At 45.0% G+C, this 23,833-nt stretch overlaps 1 long non-coding RNA gene across 1 annotated transcript in view; it reads left to right on the top strand.

Moving 5' to 3' along the window:
• LOC140637975 (uncharacterized) overlaps window positions 1–23,833 on the top strand; it is a 78,930-nt gene that overhangs the window by 32,529 nt on the left and 22,568 nt on the right. Inside the window, exon 2 of the long non-coding RNA XR_012035090.1 lies at window positions 22,055–22,115. This is a non-coding gene — a long non-coding RNA (uncharacterized lncRNA). The remainder of the gene's footprint in view (window positions 1–22,054; window positions 22,116–23,833) is intronic.

Here is a 23,833-nt window from a genome sequence, read left to right as displayed (position 1 = left end):
AATATACTATTTAACTTCACATGTTTAAAACTTTATAGAAACAGTCATACAAAATCTATTGTTCTACAACTTTATTTGGCATTGGGAGAAGTTCATTCATTTTTAGAACTGTATGACGTTTCGGTCAAGCCAGCCTCGGTTGACAAAACGCACTGATGCCTAGAGTCCTGAGCAATAAGCCTGAGTCATTGCAGGATCCTATGGGGGAGGCAGGACATGGCTGTTTTTAGATCAAATGAAATAAAATGTGCAAAAAGACTCTGTAAATGTGAGGGATGTTATTAATCAGCATATAAGAGTTAAGTGGTATTCATTGAGATTTCAATATAATTCATCTTTGTATGTTTATAATGTATGCATGATTCATTTTCTTTTATAAAAATGTTTTATTAACTAGAATGCTCTCATTTCTGACCAGATGAAGTAGATTTTTAAACCACAGGAAATCACCCATAAAGCATGTCAAACCCACCATCCAAAGGGAGTTCTGAGCTCCCAGCCGTTTCTAGAGAAAATGGCTCTTCCACCATTTTGTTTTTGCCTCCTCTTTGCTTCCTGTTGGCCCATCTTTATTTTCTTTTCCAGTCTCTGTGCTTTGGACCACTTGATTGCTGTGGGTGGCTGAGTAGAGAACAGATAAAGGTCATTGCATCTGGAGAAGCCAGGGAATTTTAAGAGACTCATCAGCCAGATTTTCACATTCCCTGGGGCAGTTGGAAGTGCTGGCATGGTGGGAACATTATGAGCCAATTCTTTAATAACTGTTATGGGTGATCCAGAATTTGATAGGGGCACTGAAGAGGAAAAGCAGAGAGGAGAAGAGGCATGAGAATCAGCAGGTATTTTTACGGAGGAGGGGACAAGCAAAGCACTGGGAGAGCTAGAACAACTGCCCCCTTTGGGGTCCCCCAGGTGTTGGGGAAGGAGCAGCCTTCCCTGGAGAAGGTGGTAAAGGGAGGCTGGAAGGGGCCCTCACAGAGAAACCGAGGAGCACTGGAGGTGGGTGGAGGTCCAGGGTGTGGGCCCCAGTGGGGGAAGGGCTGGAGGGAGTGCAAGAGCAGTGGGGACAGCAGGTTAGTGGAAAGATGGGGAAAACAAAGTGGAGTTGAGAGCAGAGGAGTCATTGCCCTGAGGGGTTTACCTTTTGGGTGGAGGCCAAGGGCAACAGGAACTGGAGTCACCCTCACCCCAGGATGAGTTGGCACCAAATCCTGAATGAGATGCTGGGGTAAGGTGGTTCCTGTCCTGGGGCCAGGAGTGGAGGGAGAGGGATCTGCGTGAGAAGCCCGGTGACACCATGGGCGGGGGTGCCTGTGTGGATCGTGCAGCTGCTACACGCCATTGCCTGGTGTTAAAAGTTTCAGCAGAGCACGTGTACAGGCCACTAGGGGTGTTTGTCCTCATTTCCCCGGATGACTTAAATACTAAGCAGTTACTTAACAGTGCTGAAGGAAGAGGCTCAGGTTTCAAATGCCATTCCATGGGCATAACTAAGAGCAACCCCAGGAAAACCCCCTAGGTAGCCGTGTGGCTCTCCTCTTCTTCACCTAGCTTCCTCTCAGGGAGGGGTCTTCTCTGAGCCTTGTACCCAAACAGCTCTACTTATCACTTGCTGTGGTCTTCCCCCATTTGTCTTCATCCCACTTATGTCCCCCTGACACATTCTGTATTTGTTTCCTGGTTAACTATCATCCCTGCTAGAATGTAAGCTCCAGGAGGTCTGGGGCTTCCTTTTGTTCTCTGCCCTATTCCCCTGAGCCTAGCATAGTGCCTGCCACAAGCAACATGCAGTAAATATTTGTGAACAAATGCATGAGTGGCTGGATGGATGAAGGGGGTGAGCACAGCACACTTCCTCCAGGCACACACATGGTACTCGGGGATTTCATCTCTCAGAAGTTGTTACAGTGCTTCTGTTAACCATTGGGTAATCTCTGTTCGCCATGCTTCCAAAAAAAAAAAAAGGTGAATTACTTAAAAGTCAGTGCCTACAGAGTCTATTTCAAAATTTTATACAACTAAAATTGATTGCTGAAAAGTCCACTGCTTGCTTCGACCACTCCCTCCCCCCATCTTGCCCTTCTTCCTAACCTGCCTTTACTCCTGTTGGCCAAGACATCAGAACCTAAGATCAGAGTCAGAAAATTGGGACCCTGGGTGGGTGGCTCAGCGGTTAAGCGTCTGCCTTCAGCTCAGATTGTGATCCCAGGGTCCTGGGATCGAGTCCCACATGGGGCTACCCACAAGGAGCCTGCTTCTCCCTCTGCCTATGTCTCTGCCTCTCTCTATGTGTCTCTCATGAATAAGTAAATAAAATCTTTAAAAAAAGAAAGAAAATTGGGACCCTACCATGACTCCATACCAAATCTGGAAGTTTTTCATAGCAAAGAGTCTCTGGAAGGATTAATCATTAATGTGATTATGTGATTATGTGATAGCATGATATGGACAATAGAGGAAGAGCCACCTTCAGTAAAGCTTCCCTTGAGGAATGATATCTGAGTGTAAGCTGAGGGATGAGTAGGATTTAGCTGGATGAAGAAGAGTTGGGGAAAAGAATATATCAAGGGCTTTCCTGAGACTCCAGGAGTGGGGCTCGCTGGAGGAACCGGAAGTGCTGGAAACTGGACAAGAGTGGGGAGAAGTGTGTAGAGCTAGAGCTGTGACCACAGGCAAGCAAGTTGGAATCCCAGCTCCAACACTATTAGCTGTTGTGACCCTGGGCAAGCTAACTAGCCCATCTGAGGATCCATTTCCTTTTGGGAAAGACAGTAGTAGTATTAGGGTGGTTTTTGGTTGAGGCCACATAGCTAAAATGCTTAGCAAAGTGCCTACCCCACAGCAACCACTCACTGCATGTTCAGTCTTGTCCTAACTAGTAGCAGCGCAATGCCCAGCACACGGTGGGTGTTCAACAGATGCGTGAATGAACTGCATCCCCTCGGGGCTCTGTCCCCAGCCAGCCAGCTCTTCACCACCAAGAAACCCACTCCCCTTGCTTAGAGGCTGCTTCACACTGGCCAGCTGGCCTGCTGTTTGAGGTAAGCAGGGAAGGCTCTTGAAGTAGCTGTGAACCTGGAAGACTGAATCATCTTTGACCAAACCCCATCAGCTTGAGCCCAGATCTGGGTGCAGTGAGGGACACCAGGGGGCCTTGCTTCTGGAGGCGAGAACTGTCCCAGAACTCAAGTGAATCCAGCCTCTCCAGAGTTCTGGTGGCTCCATGTTTTTTTCTCATGGTTTAATCCAGGCTAAGATCAATAAACCCATAATCACGAGTCATTTATGGATCCTTGGCAACAGCAATGTTCCCTTTTCCCCTGAACATTTCCTAAGACAAAAATTCAATTTACAGAAAGCCTTCCGGTTTTCTGTAGGTTCATAATACAGCAAATACATGTAAGCCTTCACCTAGATTCATGAAGTGTTAATATTTTGCCACATTTGTGCACATGCTCTCTGATTCTTTTGGTTGGGTAATTTCTTTTTCTTTTTTTTTTTTAAGATTTTATTTATTTATTAATGAAAGACACAGAGAGAGAAAGGCAGAGACGTAGGCAGAGGAGAAGCAGGCTCCAGGCAGAGAGCCCGATGTGGGACTCCATCCTGAGACCGTGGATCATGCCCTGAGCCAGGGACAGGTGCTCAACCGCTGAGCCACTCAGGTGTCCCTGGTTGGGTAATTTCTTTTGTTGACAGCAAGTGGCAGATATGTTGACTCGCCCTAAAATCTTCAGCACGTATTACCTGAGAATGAAGACACTCCACCATATAACTGCAACTCCATGATCACACCTAGGGAAATCAAGAATCCAATGGCATCATCTAATACTCAGTTCATATTTAAATTTTGTACTTGCCCCCAAATGTCTTTTATAGCTATTTTTTTCTCCTAAGATATAATTAAGATACATACATTATATTGGGTTATGTCTCTTGAGTCCAGTTTAACATAATCTAGTTCTTTACCTTTCTTTGCTTTTTATGACATTGATTTTTTTTTCTCTCCTATGATATCCCACATTTAAGATCTAATTGCATTCTCCTAGGTAGATTGCAGCCAACCATTATTTTTAAAGAATGATTTGTTTTATTAAAAATAGTAGTGATATGTGCATAGCAAAACAATTTTAAGACTTTAGAAAGATATAAAATATCCAGTAAAATTCTCCATTTTCTACTCCCCGCCAGGCCTTCACCCTGAAAGTGCACAGTGGTTTCAGTTAAAGTATATCCCTCTAGAAAACTAAGGTGTCTTTACCTGCCTATATAGCTGCATATAGATCTGTTTTTCTTTCTTTCTTTCTTTCTTTCTTTCTTTCTTTCTTTCTTTCTTTCTTTCTTCCTTCCTTCCTTCCTTCCTTCCTTCCTTCCTTCCTTTCTTTCTTTCTTTCTTTCTTTCTTTCTTTTTCTTTCTTTCTTTCTTTCTTTCTTTTAGATTTTGTTTATTCATGAGAAACACACAGAGAGAGGCAGAGACATAGGCAAAGAGAGAAGCAATCTCTATGCAGGGAGCCCAATATGGGACTCGATCCCGGTACTCTGGGATCACGCCCTGAGCTGAAGTCAGACGCTCAACCACTGAGCCACCCAGGTGTCCCTAGATCTGTTTTTCCATCATCTAGCTATTTTTCAGGCTTATTCCCATGTGGTTGTATTATAACCATTATTTTTCACCTTGCTTTTTTTTTTTTTTTACTTTATTTTAAAGGATGTCCCAGATTGTGTTTATTCTAAACATCTGTACAGTTTCCCATTATCCAGGTGTCCTCCAATTTGGCCCATCTTCTATTGATGGACATTTGGGTTATTGCCAGGTTTTCTTTTTCGTATCATAAATTATGTTGCAATAAACATCCTTGAACATATTCATGTTGTATTTTTTTGTGATAGGGTAAACTCATATAGGTGAAGTTGCTGGGCCAGAGGGTGTTTGTGTTTAAAACTTCAACAGCTTTATGGCTCTGTCCACAAGGTGCTCAGGGGAAACTTGGTTGCCATGCTGGACACAGAATCCTTTCTGAGTAGTATCCAGTCAACCAAGATGAAAAGCTTGATTGTAATGTCCTGTATTTTTCAGCAACATGACAGCATTTTGGGTAAAACCATTAGTATTGGTTAAAAAAAAAAAACCCACCACTAAGCATCATTCAAATTTTTGGTGAGTTGGAATCTTTTTACTGGTGGGAGGTCTTGCCTCAATGCTGATGGCTGCTGACTGAGCAGAGTGTGGCTGCTGGAGGTTGGGTAGCTGGGGCAGTTTCTTAAAATAAGACAACAGTGAAGTTTGTCACATTGATTGGCTTTTCCTTTCATAAACGATTTCTCTATAGCGTGTGCGGCTGTTTGATAGCATTTTGCCCACAGTAGAACTTCTTTCAAAATTTGAGTCAATCCTCTCAAGCCCTGCTACTGCTTTATCAACTAAGTATATGTAATATTCTAAATCCTTTGTTGTCATTTCAACCATCTTCACAGCATCTTCACCAGGAGCAGGTTCCATCTTGAGTACCACTTTTTTAAAAGCTCACCATCAGAAACAACTTCTCATCTGTGAAAGTTTTACCATGAGACTGCAGCATTGAAATATAATAGTCATGAAAAAATTTGAAATACTGTGAGAAAGACTAAAATGTCTTCCTCACATTTAGTCTTTCTCACAGTATTTGACACAGAGATATGAAGTGAGCAAATGCTATTGAAAAAATGCTACCAATTGACTAGCTAAATACCGACTTTCAATTTGTAAAAAAACAAAAGAACCCCCACTATCTGTGAAGCACAATAAAGCAAAGTGCAATAAAATGAGGTATAACTTTATCTTGAGTTGGTGGCCAACCACACACACAGGAATTATTTCAAGAGACTTAAGAGTGAGTTGTTGTACATCTTCTCCTTCTGCCTGTTGTGTCTCTGCCTCTCTCTGTGCGTCTCTCATGAATAAGTAAAATCTTTATAAATCTTTTTTTTTAAAGTACAACATCCATTCATGATAAAAACTTTCATCAAAGTAGATTTAGAGGGAACATACCTCAACATAATAAACTCCGTATATGAAGAATCTATTGTATGCAATGGTGAAAAACTGAGAGCTTTTCCCCTAAGATCAGAAATAAGACAAGATTGTCCTCTCCTGTTACTTTTATTCAACATAGTACTGGAAGTCTACTTGTGGTAGTCACATAAGAAAAAGGAATAAAAGGCATCCAAATTGGTAAGGAAGAAGTAAAACCTTCACTACTTGCAGATGACAAGACATTATATATAGAAAACCCTAAAGAGGGATCCTTGGATGGCTCAGCGGTTTAGCGCCTGCCTTTGGCCCAGGGCGTGATCCTGGAGTCTCGGGATCAAGTCCCACATCGGGCTCCCTGCATGGAGCCTGCTTCTCCCTCTGCCTGTGTCTCTGCCTCTCTCTCTCTCTCTGTCTCTCTGTGTCTCTCATGAATAAATAAATAAAATCTTTAAAAAAGAAAGAAAGAAAGAAAGAAAGAAAGAAAGAAAGAAAGAAAGAAAGAAAGGAAGGAAGGAAGGAAGGAAGGAAGGAAAAGGAAGAAAGAAAGAAAACCCTAAAAACTCCACCGAAAAAAAACTTCTAAGACCTATAAATGAATTCAATGAAACTTCAGGATACAAACTAATATACAGAAATCTCTGTATATAAATACAGTTGCATTTCTCTACACTAATGTTGAAGTAGCAGAGACATTCAGGAAACAATCCCATTTACAACTGCACCAAAAAGAGTAAAATACCTAGGAATAAACTTAACTAATGAAGTAAAAGACCTGTACTCTGAAAACTATAAAACACTGATGAAAAAAAATGGAAGATGACAGAAGCAAATGGAAAGATATTCTATTCCATGCTCATGGATTGGAAGAACCAATATTGTTAAAATGTCCATATTACCCTAAGCAATTTACAGATTTGCTTCCCTATCAAAATACCAACAGCACTTTTTCACAGAGTTAAGAACAAATAATCCTAAAATTTGTATGGAACCACTCCAAATAGCTAAAGCCATCTTTAAAAAGAAATAAAAAGCTGGAGGTATCACATTCCCAGCTTTCAGGATATAGTATAAAGCTATAGTAATAAAAAAAGAATGGTACTAGCACCAAAATAGACATACAGATCAATGGAACAGAATAGAGAACAGAAATAAATCCACACTAATATGGTCAATTATCCTATAACAAAGGAGGCAAGAGCACACACTGGGGAAAAGACAGTCTCGGGGATCCCTGGGTGGCTCAGCGGTTTAGCGCCTGCCTTTGGCCTAGGGCGCGATCCTGGAGTCCCGGGATCGAGTCCCACATTGGGCTCCCAGCATGGAGCCTGCTTCTCCTTCTGCCTATGTCTCTGCCTCTCTCTCTGTCTATCATAAATAAATAAATCAATCTTAAAAAAAAAATACTCTCTCTCAAAAATATTAAAAAAAAAAAAGAAAAGACAGTCTCTTCAACAAGTGGTGTTGGGAAAACTGGACAGCTACATGGAAAAGAATGACACTGGACCACTTTCTTACACCATACACAAAAATAAAATCAAAATCGGTTAAAGACCTAAACGTGAGATCTGACATATAAAACTCCTAGAAGGAAACACGGGCAGTAATTTCTTTGATGCTGGCTGTAGCAACATTTTTCTAAATAAGTCTCCTGAGGCAAAGGAAACAAAAACAAAAACTGTTGGGATTACAAATTAAAAAGCTTCTGTACAGGGCAGCCTGGGTGGCTCAGCGGTTTATCACCGCCTTCGGCCCAGGATGTGATCCTGGAGAACCGGAATCGAGTCCCACGTCAGGCTCCCTGCTTTCCACTGCCTGTGTCTCTGCCTCTCTCTCATGGATAAATAAATAAAATATTTTTTAAAAAAGTTTCTGTACAGTGAAGGAAACACCAACAAAATGACAAAGTAGCTTAGTGAATGGGAGAAGATATTCACAAATTATAGATTTGATAAGGGGTTAATGTCCAAAATATATAAAGAACTTACACAGCTCCACACCAAAAAATAAATAAATAAATAATCTGATTAAAAATGGGCAGAGGACCTGAATAGACATTTTTTCAAAGAAGACATACAAATGGCCAACAGACACATGAAAACATGCTCAACATCACTAATCATTAGGGAAATGCAAGTCAAAACCACAATGAGACATCTCACACCTGTCAGAGTGGGTAGAATCAAAAAGACAAGAAACAAATGTTGGCAAGGATATAGCGAGGAAGGAACCCTCTGTGCCCTATTGATGGGAATGCAAATTGGTGCAGCTACTGTGGAAAATAGCATGGAGGTTCTTTAAAAAATTAAGAATGGAAATACCAGGGCACCTGGGTGGCTCAGTGGTTGAGCATCTGCTTTTGGCTCAGGTTGTAATCCCGGGGTCCTGGGATCAAGTCCCATATCTGAATCCCCACAGGGAGCCTGCTTTTCCCTCTGCCTATGTCTCTGCCTCTCTCTCTCTTTTATGAATAAGTAAATAAAATCTTTTTAAAAAAGAAATACCATAACATCCAGTAATGCCACTGCTGGTATTTACCCAAAGAAAAACACTAATTCAAAAAGATATATGTGCCCCCAAGTTTATAGAAGCATTATTTACAATAGCCAAGATATGGAAGCAACCCAAGTGTCCACCTGTAAATAAATGATAGAGAAAATGTGGTGTGTATACAATAGAATATTACTCAGCCATAGGAAAAGAATGAGATCTTGTCATTTGCAACAGCATGGATGGACCTGAAGAGTATAATGCTAAGTAAAGTAAGTCAAACAGAGAAAGACAGATACCACGTGATTTCAGCCATATGTGGAATTTAAGAAATGAAACAAAGAAAAAAGAGATAAGCAACCAAAAAAAACAGACTCTTAAATACAGAGAACAAACTGGTAGTTACCAGAGGGGAGATGGGTAGGGGAATAGGTGAGACAGATAAAGGTATTTAACAGTACATTTATTGTGATGAGCACTGAGTAATGTATAAAACTGCTGAATCACTATATTGGTATGCACTATATTGTATACCTGAAGCTAATATAACTCCATGTTCATTACACTTCAATTAAAAATACATATTTAAAAAATTTAGTGAACATTTTATAATCTTAAGTTTGATGGGGATCCTTGGGTGGCTCAGCGGTTTGGCGCCTGCCTTCAGCCCAGGGTGTGATCCTGGAGTCCCAGGATCGAGTTCCATGTCGGGCTCCCTGCATGGAGCCTGCCTGCTTCTCCCTCTGCCTGTGTTTCTGCCTCTCTCTCTCTGGATCTCTCATGAATAAATAAATAAAACCTTTTTAAAAAATAAAAAAGAGAGTTCTTAACTTCCCAGAATACATACCCTTGGATGAGATGACATGATGTCTGGAAGCTGGACAGAAAGTGGGGAATTGTTTAGGTGTGAAACGGGATTAACCATCTTATATAATGAAGCTTGGTGTTTAGTACATGAGGGTTCATTGTAGTGTTTTCTCCATCTGCATATAAAATTATAAAAATAAAAATTCAGTATGTTCAGTCAGTGTTTCTCAACTTGGGGCAGTATCAGCATCTATGTCCTGAAGACATCTTCCTCCCCCAGACTCCCTGACCTCTACTGTTCAATATACTTTTATGGGATATTGAGTTTCTCTTTTAAAAATCACCCGCTATAGTGTGATCGCTAATGGACAAATTTTGTTTGTTGGAAGCCCTTGTCTAGCTGACAAAAATATTTTTCATTAGTCAAGAAAGGAATTTTAAAAAATTTTCTTTATCATAAAAGTACTATGTACATAAAGAGTTAAAAAAGAAAAATCAGGGGCACCCAGGTGGCTCAGTCAGTAAAGCATTGGACTCTTGATTTCGGCTCAGTTTGTGATCTCAGGGCCCTGAGATCAAGCTCTGAGTCCCTCTCTCTCTCTCTGCCCCACCGCCCCCTACCCCTCTCAAAAATTTTTTAAAAAGTGGGACACCTGGGTGGCTCAGCGGTTGAGCATCTGCCTTTGGCTCAAGGCATGATCCTGGGTCCTGGGATGGAGTTTGACATCAGGCTCCCAGCAAGGAGCCTGCTTCTCCTCCCTCTGCCTATGTCTCTGCCTCTCTCTCTCTCTCTCATAAATAAATAAATAAATAAATAAATAAATAAATAAATAAATAAATAAATAAATAAAATCTTTTAAAAAAATTTTTTAAAGAAGAAATCCATAAAGTGCCAAAAAATAAAAAAAAATAAAAAGATTACTCCTCTATCTCCGTTCCTTTCCCTAGAGCCTCCATTGTTCCAAATTTCTTGTGAATCACTCTAGAGATTTTTCTCAGTGTATACAAAAATAAACACAGTTTGGATCTTATTGCAAGTACTATCTGCAACTTGCTTTTTTCCACCTACCCAGTAGTATCTCTTAGACCTTTTCACAGCAGCAAACATAAGTCCTTTTTTTTTCATAGATCCTTTTCTTTTTCATTCCACCATATGAAAATACAGGAGGTCCCCTTATCTGAGGTCTCACTTTGCATGCTTTTAGTTCCCAGAGATCAACTGCCATCTGGAAGCAGATGATCCTTCTGACGTATGATCAATGGTAGTGTAACTCCACATCACAATGCCTACATCAGTCACCTTGCTTCATCTTATTACATAGGCATTTTATCATCTCATGTCATTAGAAGAACCATAAGTACAGTACAATAAGGTATTTTGAGAGAAACCACATTTACGTAACGTTTTTTAAGTAAGCTCTACTTAGAGTATATTGTTATAATTGTTCTATTTTATTATTATTAATGTCTTACTGGGCCTAATTTATAAATTAGACTCTATCATAGGTATGTATATACGTATAGGAAAACACATAGTAAATATAGGGTTTGGTCCCAACTGCAGTTTCAGGCATCTACTGGGGACCTTGGAGCATGTGCTGGGCAGGGAGGGGTGGGGGGAACTACTGTACCGTAATTTATTTCAGTCCCCATTTGAAAAGCATTAGTTCTCAGTTATTTCCTCTTACAGTAACAGTGCAATGCACCTTATTGTACACACATAGTAAAGGAATTTTGTTGAAAATCTGTATTTCCTAAAAACAAAAAAAAAACCCTCCTTCATTTTCCCAGCTCAGGACAGGAAGCGGCCTGTGGCATGAAGCAAACACATGGCAAACATCCCGTAGCTGACCACCTCACCTGTGCTGCTCCTGCTGCCGGACAGCTAGAGGCTGGGCAGCAGGGAGCACACATGGCTCTGGAGGTGAATCTGCAGCCGAAAGTGGCCAGCTGGCCAGTTGAGCGTGGCGGAGGCACCCCTGAGTCCCCTCGCATATGATGCTCCAGCCTGGGACAGGTAAAGCATCAGCATCAGTCATTGGTTAAGTTCCCATGGCTTTAAAGGAGCTGGCGCTGAGGGATGTTAGACTCAGAGCCACCTGGATGTAGCAGTGGTTCGGTATGTGATATATGGCAAGTTAAGGCATCAAAATGATAACGTGGACCAGTAGCTGATGGCCAAGAGCAGCTCAGTGCCAAGCATCTCTCTGAAAAGTGGCAGGCTCAGTAGGTAAGCAGAGTAAGCTTTTATTTTTGTTCATTTGTTCCATTTTTTTTAAGATTTATTTATTTATTCATGAGAGGAATAGAGAGAGAGAGGAGAGAGGCAGAGACACAGGCAGAGGGAGAAGCAGGCTCCCTTCTGGGGGCCCGTTGCAGGACTTGATCCCAGGACTCCAGGATCATGCTCTGAGTCAAAGGCAGATGCTCAACCACTGAGGCACCCCACTGCCTCCCACCCACCTTTTTTTTTTTTTTTTTTCAGTGGTTTATGTTTAATCCTCTGGAAGTCTCTGTGTCAGTGAAGCTTTTCTATTCCGCCATGTGGGGCTTTATGTGGGCATCTCTTGCCAGAAATCAGAATTTCCTGGCAAGTAAGAGAGGCAATTTAAGTAACCCAGACACAGACAAATACATCTAACTTCAACAAAAATTTTCAGGTGTCACTGAAGGTGTGTGAGAAACCAGATAGAAAGCTATAGAAAATGCCTTTGTGAAAGGTATTCTCCAGTTGATGTGTTAGTGAAGCTCTTGCCACCCCATCTCCTGAACTGGGAAAGTTCGGGCCACCACTTCACCCAGGAGAGTTCTATTAGACCACAAGGAAAGGATCTGAGAGAGGCCAAGGAGCCGGTCCAGGCCATGTGGGGCTTCTTTTCCTGCTTGGGGGCTCAGAGCAAAATGCACATGACTTGATTTGCTTCTCATAAAAATGCTCTGGGTGCCTGATATTTAAAAAGTAGGTAAAGGTTTATTTGCATAGTCTTCGCCTGAAGAGTATATTTTGGATTTGCTCCTCATTGCTTTCAGCTCCCTTTATGAAATTGGGCCAGTCAACAGGTATCATTAGAACAAGCATATGCTTTTTTTTGGAAGGGATCAATAAAATTCTTGCTCATCTGACAGGTTTGACGTTTCCGTAATGACATTTGGCTTATGACCAGCAAAAGCATTGCACTTGTGGAATTTGAGGTCAGGATTTAAGTGGGGAACAAGGGGAAAGCTTATGGGGAAAGGGTTGGGTCTTGGGAGGGGGTGGGATTCCTATGAGTTCACCAGAGGAGATGCAGTTGGAAGCAGAAGTCTGTTGTGTTTTAAAAGAGAGAGAAGGCAAGACAGGAGCTAGTGAAGGTGTGGTGTGCGTGGTCAAGAGAGGCCTGACCTAAGCTACATTGATCAGTCTGGGCACAGCGCTCTGCATGTAGTCCCTGGCTCATTCTTGGCCCTGAGGGTCAGAGACTAGTGAAAAGGGGGAAACCAGTCACCAAAGAAATTCTGTCTGGAGACAGAAGTGGATTAGATCCCAACTGCGAAGGACCCTGATTCTCTGGGCATTCGTCCAGAGAAGCTTTCTGTTTACAGGCTTGCTTCCCTTTTCTGTCCTCGGCCCCCACCCCCAGCGGTGTCCCATTTCCCATCACCTGTCCGGTCTCCCTGAACAGCTTTTAAGTCCTGAACTAGTTCAGCTCCATAGAGGAGCTTTTGTTAAGCATTTGTTTGCTTGTAAGATTTTTTTCCCCCTATGAGATTCGCTCAGCCTTCTGACATTGTCAGGGGCCTCAGTGATTGGCTTTGAACAACTGTGACCTTCGGCTGCCTGAGGACATGTAATGCCATCCCTGTTGATCCTAGATTCAAACTCCAGGATCCTTTCAGTCAACAGGAGGAAATACTAGAAATGGATATGGGGTCCTCCCTTCCTGCCTTTGGGGGTGTGTAAACTGAGACCTGTTCTCCCAACTAAGCTGCTTCTAGTCCATCTTGATGCCAGTTCCTCTAAACACACTGATTTCCTGGAGAGGCAGAGTAAACAGGCTGTCTGGGGTAGGAGTCCGAAAACCTGCGTTCAGGCTTCTGGCACTGCTTCCACCACGTGTCCTTTGTCAAATGCTTCAGTAACTCCCCTTCAGTAAAGATACAGGGGTTGAATCAAGGTGCACACAGATTTTAGTAGCCTGAAAGAAGAAACCAAAATTGCCAAGGTTAAATTTGAAACAATTGGCCATAGAGATAAATGCTGGGAAAGAGCTGGCATTGCTGTTCCTATAAAAAAGAGTTCCGTTGCCCATGGATATGAAACAAGAGTGAGCAGTGGACGCTGGTTAGCTCATAACCACAGGCCCATTGATAGAAGCTCAGCTTTCAGTCTAAGGGAGGTTAGAGTCCTGCTGTGCTCTCCTTGAGATGACTATGGCATCTCCTGCCTCCAGTCATGTCTGCCTCCAGTCCTCTCTCCAACTTGCAATCAGAGTGATTATTCTTAAAAATCTAAATTTGGTTGTGTTGGTCTCCTACTTACCAGCCCTCAATAGCTCCCTAATGCCGTCAGAATGGTCTCCTGCATCATCCTTCATGATCTGGCCCCTGGTGACCTCTCGAACCTACCTCTGGTCCTCTGCACCCCTGACTCTAGTAGTTCCAAACCATAGGCTGTTCCCAAACCTGGTCTTTCTCTCTCTTCCTTCTAAAATGCAGTTTGTTTGTTTCTTTCTTTCTTTCTTTTAAGATTTTATTTATTTATTCATGAGAGACACACAGAGAGAGGCAGAGACGTAGGCAGAGGGAGAAGCAGCCTCCTCATGGAGAACCCAATGTGGGACTCGATCCCAGAACTTTGGGATCATGCCCTGAACAGAGGCAGATGATCAACCACTGAGCCACCCAGGCATCCCTAAAATGCAGTTTCTAACACACACACACACACACAATCAGGGACATGCACACACATAGGCATATGCATACATGCACATATGTGTGTCCTGCCACCTGTCAGCTTCTCCAACCTCTTTGTTTTCAGAGCCCTCCCCACCCGTGCTGATCCTACCAAAGCACTTCCCACACCATACTGCAACCACTTGAGGATACTGCACCCTCCCATTCCAAGACAGTCCCTGGAGGCAGGTATTACACTTTGCCTGTGCTCACTCAACATGGACTATCTTTCTAGTAGGCACTCAGTAAATATTTATAGGATCAGTGGAAGGCTAGGCCAAAGAGTGCATTCAGAGAAGAATGACAAGGGCTGTGGAAATAAGGTTGACTGGCTGGAGAAGAGAGCATCAGGGGTGGCATGATAATTCACCTTTCTGTCAAGGGCTCTCATGGACAAGTGGGACATAGTTTACCCTAGTCTGTCCAGAGGGGAGAATTAGATCTGGCGAGAGGGACACCGACATGGTGTAGCTTTGAGAACGCTATGGCAGGCTACGTTTGGATGCCTTTGCAGAGAAGGGAGAGATCCCTGGTGATCTAGAGAGCACCCTGGCCCAGAAGGGCCTCAGCACCATCTCAGGAGTATGGCTAGAAGGATCCTTGTGTTAGGTGAGGTGTTCATCCGGATAATATGGAAGGTCCTTCAGACCATGGATACGAAGATCAGCAGGTCCCGATGGTTCTGAAAGCCTGTGATAGTCTCATCAAGGCCACAGCACCACACAATTTATAAAACTGAGCAGACATTCTAATTTCTGATTCTAATTTCTCTTCCTTAGCACCTTCAGAGCAGTCTGCGTATCCCAAATCCACCCACAATGCCTGGTCCACTCAGCTGTTCCCTCGGGAAAAGAAATAGGCAGCCAGGGAAGTCATAACTTGTCCCAGTTTTTGCAGGTAATAGTCAGAAGCAGGATCCTAAGGAAACTGAACTCTTGGGTTCCAGTCATTAAAGCAGGTAGCTTTCCCAGGGGCCTGCTGATGTTTCATGTTTCTTACCATTTTGCCTCTAGTCCACATCTAAAGTGCAAGAACACAACCATGCACAGTGGCCGTGGGGATGACCCTGGGACTAGATTGCGTGACCTCAGACAAGTCACTTCCTCTTTCTGTGACTAACTCAGTTTCTTTATGTATAAAATGGACATAATAGCAGAATTAACCTTGTAAGGATAAGATGGAAATAGTACAGAGATATATGAAGTGCTCAATAAACACTGCCTGGTGTTGTTCATACTGGGTGAGGGCAGGCCTTGGGAACACAGAGTCCAGGGCTAAAGGGGTATGTGGCGCCTCCAGCTGTTCTCCAGACAGCTTCAGAAGTTCCTCAGAGCTTCCACCGAGAGCCAGGCCTAGGGGTAAGGGGCAGGAGAGGACAACCACTGACGCAGAAGAACCAAATGGGGGTGTGTGCACCCAGAGGGTACCGACATCCTGCCCTCAGTGGTCCTGAAACAACGACCCGTTAACTCTCTAGAAAGCTGAGGGCAGGGTGGGGTGGGGTGGGGTTGCCCCCACAGCCTCATCCCCTCCCTCCCTCCATCCGCACTAATTCCCCACTTATGGATGGTCTTCCCACCAAGTGGAAGTTGGATACATTGATGATAAGCTTTTGAAAAGCAGTTTCTTTTCCTCTGAAGACAGGCTTCTTTTTCTGAAGACAGGTTTCTTGTTCTCGAATTCCTGCCCTCCGACGTGCTTACAGGGAGGTTGCAAGGTCACAGGCCATCATCCGTATGAACGTCCACCCACCCATGCCCATCATGGACACGGACACAGTTAGAGAAGGGTGACACAGTGGCAACAGAAATACATTTGACTCTGATCTTCCTCCTCAGGAAGTCAACAGAATTCCAAGACTATGGAAGACACAGCCCAGCTTTTGCCTGACAGACTCCAGGAGCCTGACGCAAGTTTTAGCAACCGTTGGAGTTTTCCAGAGGCTGGAGTCAGTCCCACTCCAGTCTACCTCCTGGTGGCCTGCGTCAGCCACCACTGGCTCCATTGCTGCAGCCACACCTCCTTTCTAGTAGTTCCCACCTGTGACCAAGGTCACAGCTTTTCTGTTAGTACCTCAAGGGGCTATTGCTATTTCAATTCAGAATCTTCTTTGTCAAGGACTTGGATCGATTCCCAGTGGAGCCGAAGCCAAGGGACAGTTGACACCCCCACCCCCACCCCCAGTATCTTGCTCAAAGGCTTTTGTAGTTCCTTTCTCATAAGCCTGGAGAGTATAATTCATCACTGTTTCAGGATGAGGTTCAGCCTCCACCAGGGCTCTCCCCAGGGAAAGGATGGGAGGCACACTGCCTCTGCCCTCTTTTTTGGTGTTGGAGTTTTATCTGGCATCCTGCAGCTCAGCTGCATTCCCAACACTCCCTCAAATAACTCTCCTGGTGGTCCTCGAGGTGGGCAGGGCTCCTGAAGGAGACTCTGCTGACAGCAACCTTCTACCCACGGATGTGGAAGTGCTTCAGCCTTCCTGCACCAAGGGATTTCTCCAAATTCTCCAAAGAATTTCTCTAATTCTTCTTCTCCAAAGAATTAGAACTTTCCTTTCCTTTTTTTTTTTAAATAAACATTTTATTTATTTATTCATGAGAGACACACAGAGAGAGGCAGAGACACAGGCGGAGGGAGAAGCAGACTCCCCACGGGGAGCCTGATGCAGAACTTGATCCCAGGACCTGGGATCAGGACCTGAGTCAAAGGCAGATGCTCAACCACTGAGCCACCCGGGTACCCTTAGAATTTTCCTTTCCTAATTCACAAAGCAGAAGAAACAATGTTAATTTGGCCCATTCTAGCTCCAAGCAGTGTTAAACTCCAACAATAATTGTTTATATTTAGAAAGAAAGAAGAAAGAAAGAAAGAAAGAAAGAAAGAAAGAAAGAAAGAAAGAAAGAAAGAAAGGAGAGAGAGAGAAAAAGAAAGAAAGAAAGAAAGAAAGAAAGAAAGAAAGAAAGAAAGAAAGAAAAAGAAAGAAGAAAGAAAGAAAGAAAGAAAGAAAGAAAGAAAGAAAGAAAGAAAGAAAGACCACCTCCTAGAGAGACTCAAATGCTAAAGGTTTATAGGTTGTAGGGTTTTTTGGTTTTAATTTTTTTTTCTGTTTTTTGTTGTGTGTGTGTTGGTTGGTTGGTTGTTTTTTTTCTAACGGCCACACCAGTTCCTTTGTGGTGCAGTTTGAGCCCTTTGCCTGTTGTATCCTTGAAGAGAATCAGAGGGAAGATGGTAGCCTGCCTTGGCTGCTGCCCATCACAAGAACTCTGCCAGAGTTCTTATCTACGCCATCTCCCTCTCTCCCCCTCCCTCTCTCCCCCTCCCTCCCTCCCTTCCTCCCTCCCTCTCTCTCACATACACACATTCACACTTCCACATCCCTGTGCACATATTTAGTTTGAAGCCATAATCACCTGTGTCCAACTTGGCTCCTGGAGCCCTGGGTACGCAATACCATAGACATATTTTCCCCCAAGAGATGCTTATGCAGCGATCCAGACATTCTCATGCTCTGCCTTTTAATTACTTCAGGGAGTTGTAACCTCACAGTGTGGGTGAGCTTGCCAGCTGTGCTTTTCGGGAAGTTATATGGTCTGCACTCCTCTGTCTCCTCCCTTGGTGTTAGGAAATTATAGAACCAGCTCTCTTTGCTTGTCTTGGAAGTGTGCGTGCTGACCTTACCCCCACAGAGCCCGTGAGCTCCAGGGCCTTTCTGAGCCAGGCCTCAAAGCCCCTGGGGACCTGTGGTAACTCTCAGGTCTCACATCTTGCAGCCTGCTGGCCATGAGCAGGGCAGGAGAGGCCTTTGAGCTAAAAGGGTCAGTTTTCATCGGTGGCTATCCAGTCTCATTGGGTGACCTACTGTGGCCCACAGGGAGCCAGAGGAGAGAATTTATGGCTCGAGGAGAATCTGCATCTCTTCCATAAAGGACCCCATTCTGGAGGCTGCCAGACACCTTATCCGCATGAAAGGAGAAGCCCCGAAGAGCCCTTCCGTCCTTCCGGCCTCTGAGGCTGCCCTATCTGTACCTCCCTGCGGGGGCCCGGGATGGGGAATGGCTGAAAGCAAATCTCTCATAGCTGCTGACTTTTTAATTAAACTTTTCTCCTCTGTACAATCCCCTCTGATTTTGTTTATGCATCCTTCCTGGAGGTGACCAGATCACACTTTTGGCTCTAGTTTTAACTTCTCCACTTTACCAAAGTCCGGCACACATCCCTCTGTAAATAAGGGAGGGGGTGGGCGATGGTGTTTTTCCTGGCACTCTCCCATAGATACTTGTCCAGCTCGGCTCTAAGTGGCCAGCGCCTGTCTGATTTGCCCCTGTGGGCTGTGTTAGCTTTTTACACCACACTTCTCAGCCTAAAGCCACTAGGGTGCAATTTTCTTTCTTCGCTTATCTCATCCCTTGGCATGGATTCCACTACTGTTGCCTCCTATCTGCATACCTGCTTTCTTGGTGGCTGTCCACATCCCTCTTGCCCTTCTCAGTCTGTTGGGGAGGGCCTCGCCAGCCTCTCTCCTTGGCACTTGGCTTCTCCCTGAGGGTTTCTTTCTGCAAATAAGGTCATTAATCACTGCCCTGGCCACAGACTCTGATATTATGGCCTTGCAGGAAGCCACTCGCTCACCCGGTGTGGTGATGGTCACTGGATACGTCTCAGCTAAAGCCTGCAAGGCCTGAGCCCCGCAATGTCCCTGCCTCAGAATGCCAAACGGCTCGGGACTCCTTGACAGATGGTGTTTTCCACACCTAGAAATGTGTACTTTCATAACCTCTAATTTCAGAAGAGCTGCCTAATTGAAATGTTGAGTTGGATGTTACATATTTTTTTCAGAATAGCAGAGTAAATCCAACTCTCTATAGGTTTCTTTTATTGAATTTTTTTAAAGGAATGATACATTCACATGGTTCAAATCCCCCAATGTATCAGCTTTTTTTTTTTTTTTTTTTAAGATTTTCTTTCTTTATTCATGAGAGACCCACAGAGAGAGGCAGAGACATAGGCAGAGGGAGAAGCAGGCTCCCTGAGGGTAGCCCAATGCGGGACTCGATCCCAGGACCCCGGGATCACGCTCTGAGCCAAAGGCAGATGCTCAACCACTGAGCCACCCAGGCACCTCAGTATCATCTCTTATGCACAAAACTTTCTCCCAACCTTGTCTTCCTCCTGCCCAGTTTCCACCCCGTGTGCTCAGTTTCCTGTAGATCTCAGCTCTTGATGGATCTTGATAATCTTGTACCGGATTCAGAATCATTCAACCACTTAAAAAACAATGACACGCTGGCTAGTTAAATAGAAAAGGAGGCCTCTTTCACTGTGTCACCCGTTTGCCGTTTAGGATTGAGCTGCCCGCCCCTCCCCTACCCCGGGCTGTACCCATTCTGTCCGCAGGTCTTTCTCTATCTCTACAACATGGCCTTTGTAGGACTATGAATTTTTATCTCCTCCATCTTTGTCTAAACATCTTTGTTTCAGTGTCTCAAAGCTTAAAGCAGATTCCATTACTTGGAAGCTTAGTGACTTGGCCCCCAGTTAATCAGATAAGCGCTAGAAAAATTCCCTGGAAACCTCCAACAGGTAGACATGAAAGATTCGGCACAATTGGTTTATCATGACAGGATGCCGGGCGGACACCATCCGAATGGAGGAGACCCTGTGGTCACCCAAAGAACCTGCAGGGGGCTCCGGGGGGCCTGGGGGACATGTGGGAAGGCAGGCAGCCGGGCTCAGCCTCCGGCCGGGTGTGCACCACAGCCCAAGGTCGGCGGCCCGGGCAGCAGGACGCCAGCATCCCTAGTCCCAGTTAGTCTGGGCAGAGAGACCTCTAGAGACATCGGGCCGCCCACCTCCGGACACACACACACACACAAACACACACACACACGGTCAGTGCCACCTAATACATATGTCCCAGCTTTTCACTACTCGGAAGTGCTTTTAAGTCACTGCCCCACACAGTTCTGCATTGGGTAGGAGGGGTCACCGTGCCCGATGGCTCAGCTGTGCAGCTGGAGTCCCCCCTGCGCAAACTTTCTCTGGGTTTGCCCTGCTGCCCTCCAGATCTCTGGCCCGGTGCTGCGATTAAAGATGCCGCCTGGTGATCACAGACATGGCCCCAGGTATCACAAGATTCAGAACGACCAAAGAGGCCACTGCTGTGGTCCCACGGAGCATTAACTTTCATTTACGAACCTGTAAAAACTGGCGTTTTTATATGGCGTGTGTGATTTATGTAGTAATATCTTATTAAATATTTAATTAACAAGAAAATGCCACACCCGGTGGAACTGGAACATTGGCACTTTGCACCAGGGACACATGAAGGGGAATCAAGGACTTGCCTTGGATAAATTACCTGGTCTCTAATTAGGAGCTGGGAGGAGACAGCAGTGACCCCTTCCCCGAGGACTAGCTCCTGGGGTGTTCGTTCTAGCTCAAGCCTGATGTTAGGGAGATTTGTCCAGCCTCTGAGCAGGAACCTGGAGCTGCCTGGCTCGTGGGCAAGTCCCTCTTAGACAGGAGATGCAAACACACAGGTTTGCCACAGCTGGAAAGCTGGAAGGACTCTTCCCCGAGGACTATGGGGTAGAGTCACAGAGGCTGGGGCTGTAGAGGCAAACCTGGGTCTGTGGATTAAAAGGACGGGGGAGTCCCGAGAGGTGCTGAGTGGGGGGCGCCTGGCCGATGTCTGAATGGAGCACCAGCGACATCCATATTAGGGAATCATCACACCATGAATCTAGAAGACATGGGAGCCTGGAGGTGTGGGTGGATTGAGAAGAGGAGAGGCTAAAGATGAGCCCCAGACAGCTGTCCATAAGTTAGAGGCCAGGACTTCTGTGGGCAAGGCACAGCTAGGGCAGTAGTGATGCCCTGGGGCTTGGGCCTGCGTCTCAGGGGTGAGGATGTAACCGCTGTGGGTGGGGTGTCCTGGGTGGAGCACAGGGGACCGGTGCCTGTCTGAAGCATGGTCAGCAGCCTTCATGGCCTAGTCCATGTTCTCAGCCCTGCCTCAGACTGCCAGCAGTGGGTGGCAGCAGGAGGAAATGAACATGGACTTTCAGTGGAGCTTTCCAGATCTTCATGTGGACCATGGCTCAGCGATCTGGGGGATGGGTGGATGTGATCCCAGGGACCATCCTTGATGAGGGGAGTCACAGTGGGTGATAGAGATGGGTGGAGTGTGTGGTGGAGTCCTGTGCCTGAATCCAGGATTACTCCTGCCGGCTGGTTGTGATCATCTCTCCCCAGTTCCGCATTCAGGGATGCCATGGTCACATCCTGAAATTGACCGCGGTGAGGAGACTGACATTATGAGACTGGCAGATGTTAGAAATCAGGGTTTTATTTTGCACAGAACTGGTTGTGAAACCTTTAGCAGCACACCCCTGGGGAATAGGGCCTGTTTGCAAGTGGAAAGGGATAAGTTTAAAATGAGGGGCCTGGAGTGCTAAGGAGTTTGGACTTTATCTGGAAAGCTGTGGAGAGCCATTGAGAAACAGTATAATTACAGTGCGTTGCTTGAGATGGCAGTGTTTTTAACCATTTCCCTGGGATCAAATACTGGCTCTGCCACTTGCTAGAGATGTAATTTTAGGCAGGTTACTTAACCTCTCTGGGTCTTGGTTTCCTTATCTGTGAAATGGGAGAAATAATGCCTACTTCATAGGATTACTATGAGTTTTAAATGAGTTTTCCAGGTGGAGCACTTAGAACACAGCCTGGCATGCAGTGAGCACTCAGTAAGTTTTAGCTGTTATAGAAACATTCAGACCACTGGATGATGTGATCATCTTTGTCTTTCAGAACAAATACTTCAGCGTGGAGAACAGATTGAAAGGCGCAAGACAGAAGGCAGGAAGAGCAGGCAAGGAGCAGTCAACAGACGAGGGGTGGTGGGAGCCTAGAAAGATGAAGAAGGGAAGAGAAGAGGCTTGGAGCCACCTGGGTGGGATGGAGAGAGCAGGAGGTGAAGAGCGAGGAAGGGAAGTTGCAGTGGGCAGGGGGTGATCAGGAAAGTGTTGGAGGAAGGAGTGGATGTTGTAGGGCTGGGTCTTGAAGAGGTATCTCAGCAGAGAAGAGGGAGGAGGACCTGGTGGGTAGAAGTGGCGTAAGAAGAGAACAGGGTTTTTCAGAGAGTGTTGGCATTTGTGGGTTTTCAATAATCAGTTGTCATTTGATTTTTTTTTTAATGTTTAATTGATGCAGCTGGAATGAAAACTAAAGAAAAAACAGTAGGCTTAAAAAAAAATTACCCATAAGCTTCCTGTCTGCACTCTGTACCTCCAGCACCTTGGTGACTGGCCCAGGCGTCATCCCTGACTTGCCCAGTAGGCAGGCTTCCAGCCCAGAGCCGCTTGCCCCTCCTGGGTGCCCATGTGGGAGTGGGCCTTAGGAAAGTAGCCAAACACTAGAGGGGCTAAGCCTCTTGGTCTTGCATGAGGGGGAGAGAGCTCTTTCCTGTCTACACTGCACCCAGCTTTTGGAGCCTTCCTGTTGTCACAAAGGCTCTTTGTTGGTGGCAAAGGCTCTTTCAGCCAGTGGGGCAATATTTCACCCTTGCCACGCTTTGAACGCTATTGCCAGGGGCTAGCTAACTGTGTCACAGGCTTCATATTGCATCAGCCTGTCCTCTGGGAGATTAGTTTGGGGGATAATACAAACTGTGTTATAGCCATTGCTGCATAGTAGTGTAGGGGAGAGATAATGGGTGTGCTCTTTGCTGGGACATTCAGGCCTGGAACCTTCCACAGTTCACCTGCCCCAACCAGCCACTCTCCTACTGGCCTGGAAAAGGATTGGCAGTGGCAAAGTGCAGGACTTCTCTCCTGTTCTATTCTCACACTGTCTCTCCTTGGCTACCATCCACTGTCCCTCCTGCCGAATGAGATGGAAAAATAAAGATGTGACCATGATGCCAAGTAGGGGAACAGATAGTAGGGAGCCAAACCAGACCAGATTAAGTGACTTGGTGAATTCGGCATATTAGGAGGAAGAAGATAAATACATATAAGAAAGATAAACAGGCAGAGGGGCATCTGGGTAGCTCAGTTGGTTGAGGTTATGATCTCAGGGTCATGAGATTGAGCCCTGTATCAGGCTCTAAACTCAGTGGGAAGTCTGCTTGAGATTCTCTCTCTCTCCTTGTGGCCCTCCCCCCATACTGCTTGCTCACTCTCTCTCTCAAATAAATAAATGTTAAAACAAAACAAAACAAAACAAAAAAACAAAGATAGGCAGACATTGCTTCTAGCTTTGGTCATTATTTCTCGAAATATTTCTCAGATACTTTCCTCCCAAGGTGCCCATGTCTGCCATGCCTTAAGTGACATACACCAGGAAGCGTAAAGCAGAGTTGTGTACGATAACCTTTGGCAAGCTAGTAAAGTGGTATAGATTTAGACCATCCTAGAACCAGCTCCCAATTAGGGACTTTTCTCAGATGAATTATTTGGCTGTGTTGGACTCTCCACTCAAGCTGTGGCAGGTCATTTGGGCTCCCTCCCTAAGATGGCAGCCAGTTTATCTTCTGCAAGCCAGGTCTGCCCAGCAGCAACCAGCCGGTGCTTATTCTTTTCCAGGCAC

Source organism: Canis lupus, chromosome 8 (genome assembly GCF_048164855.1).
Source record: "Canis lupus baileyi chromosome 8, mCanLup2.hap1, whole genome shotgun sequence".
NCBI classification, from domain to species: domain Eukaryota; kingdom Metazoa; phylum Chordata; class Mammalia; order Carnivora; family Canidae; genus Canis; species Canis lupus.
This window is presented reverse-complemented; position numbering and strand designations above follow the sequence as displayed.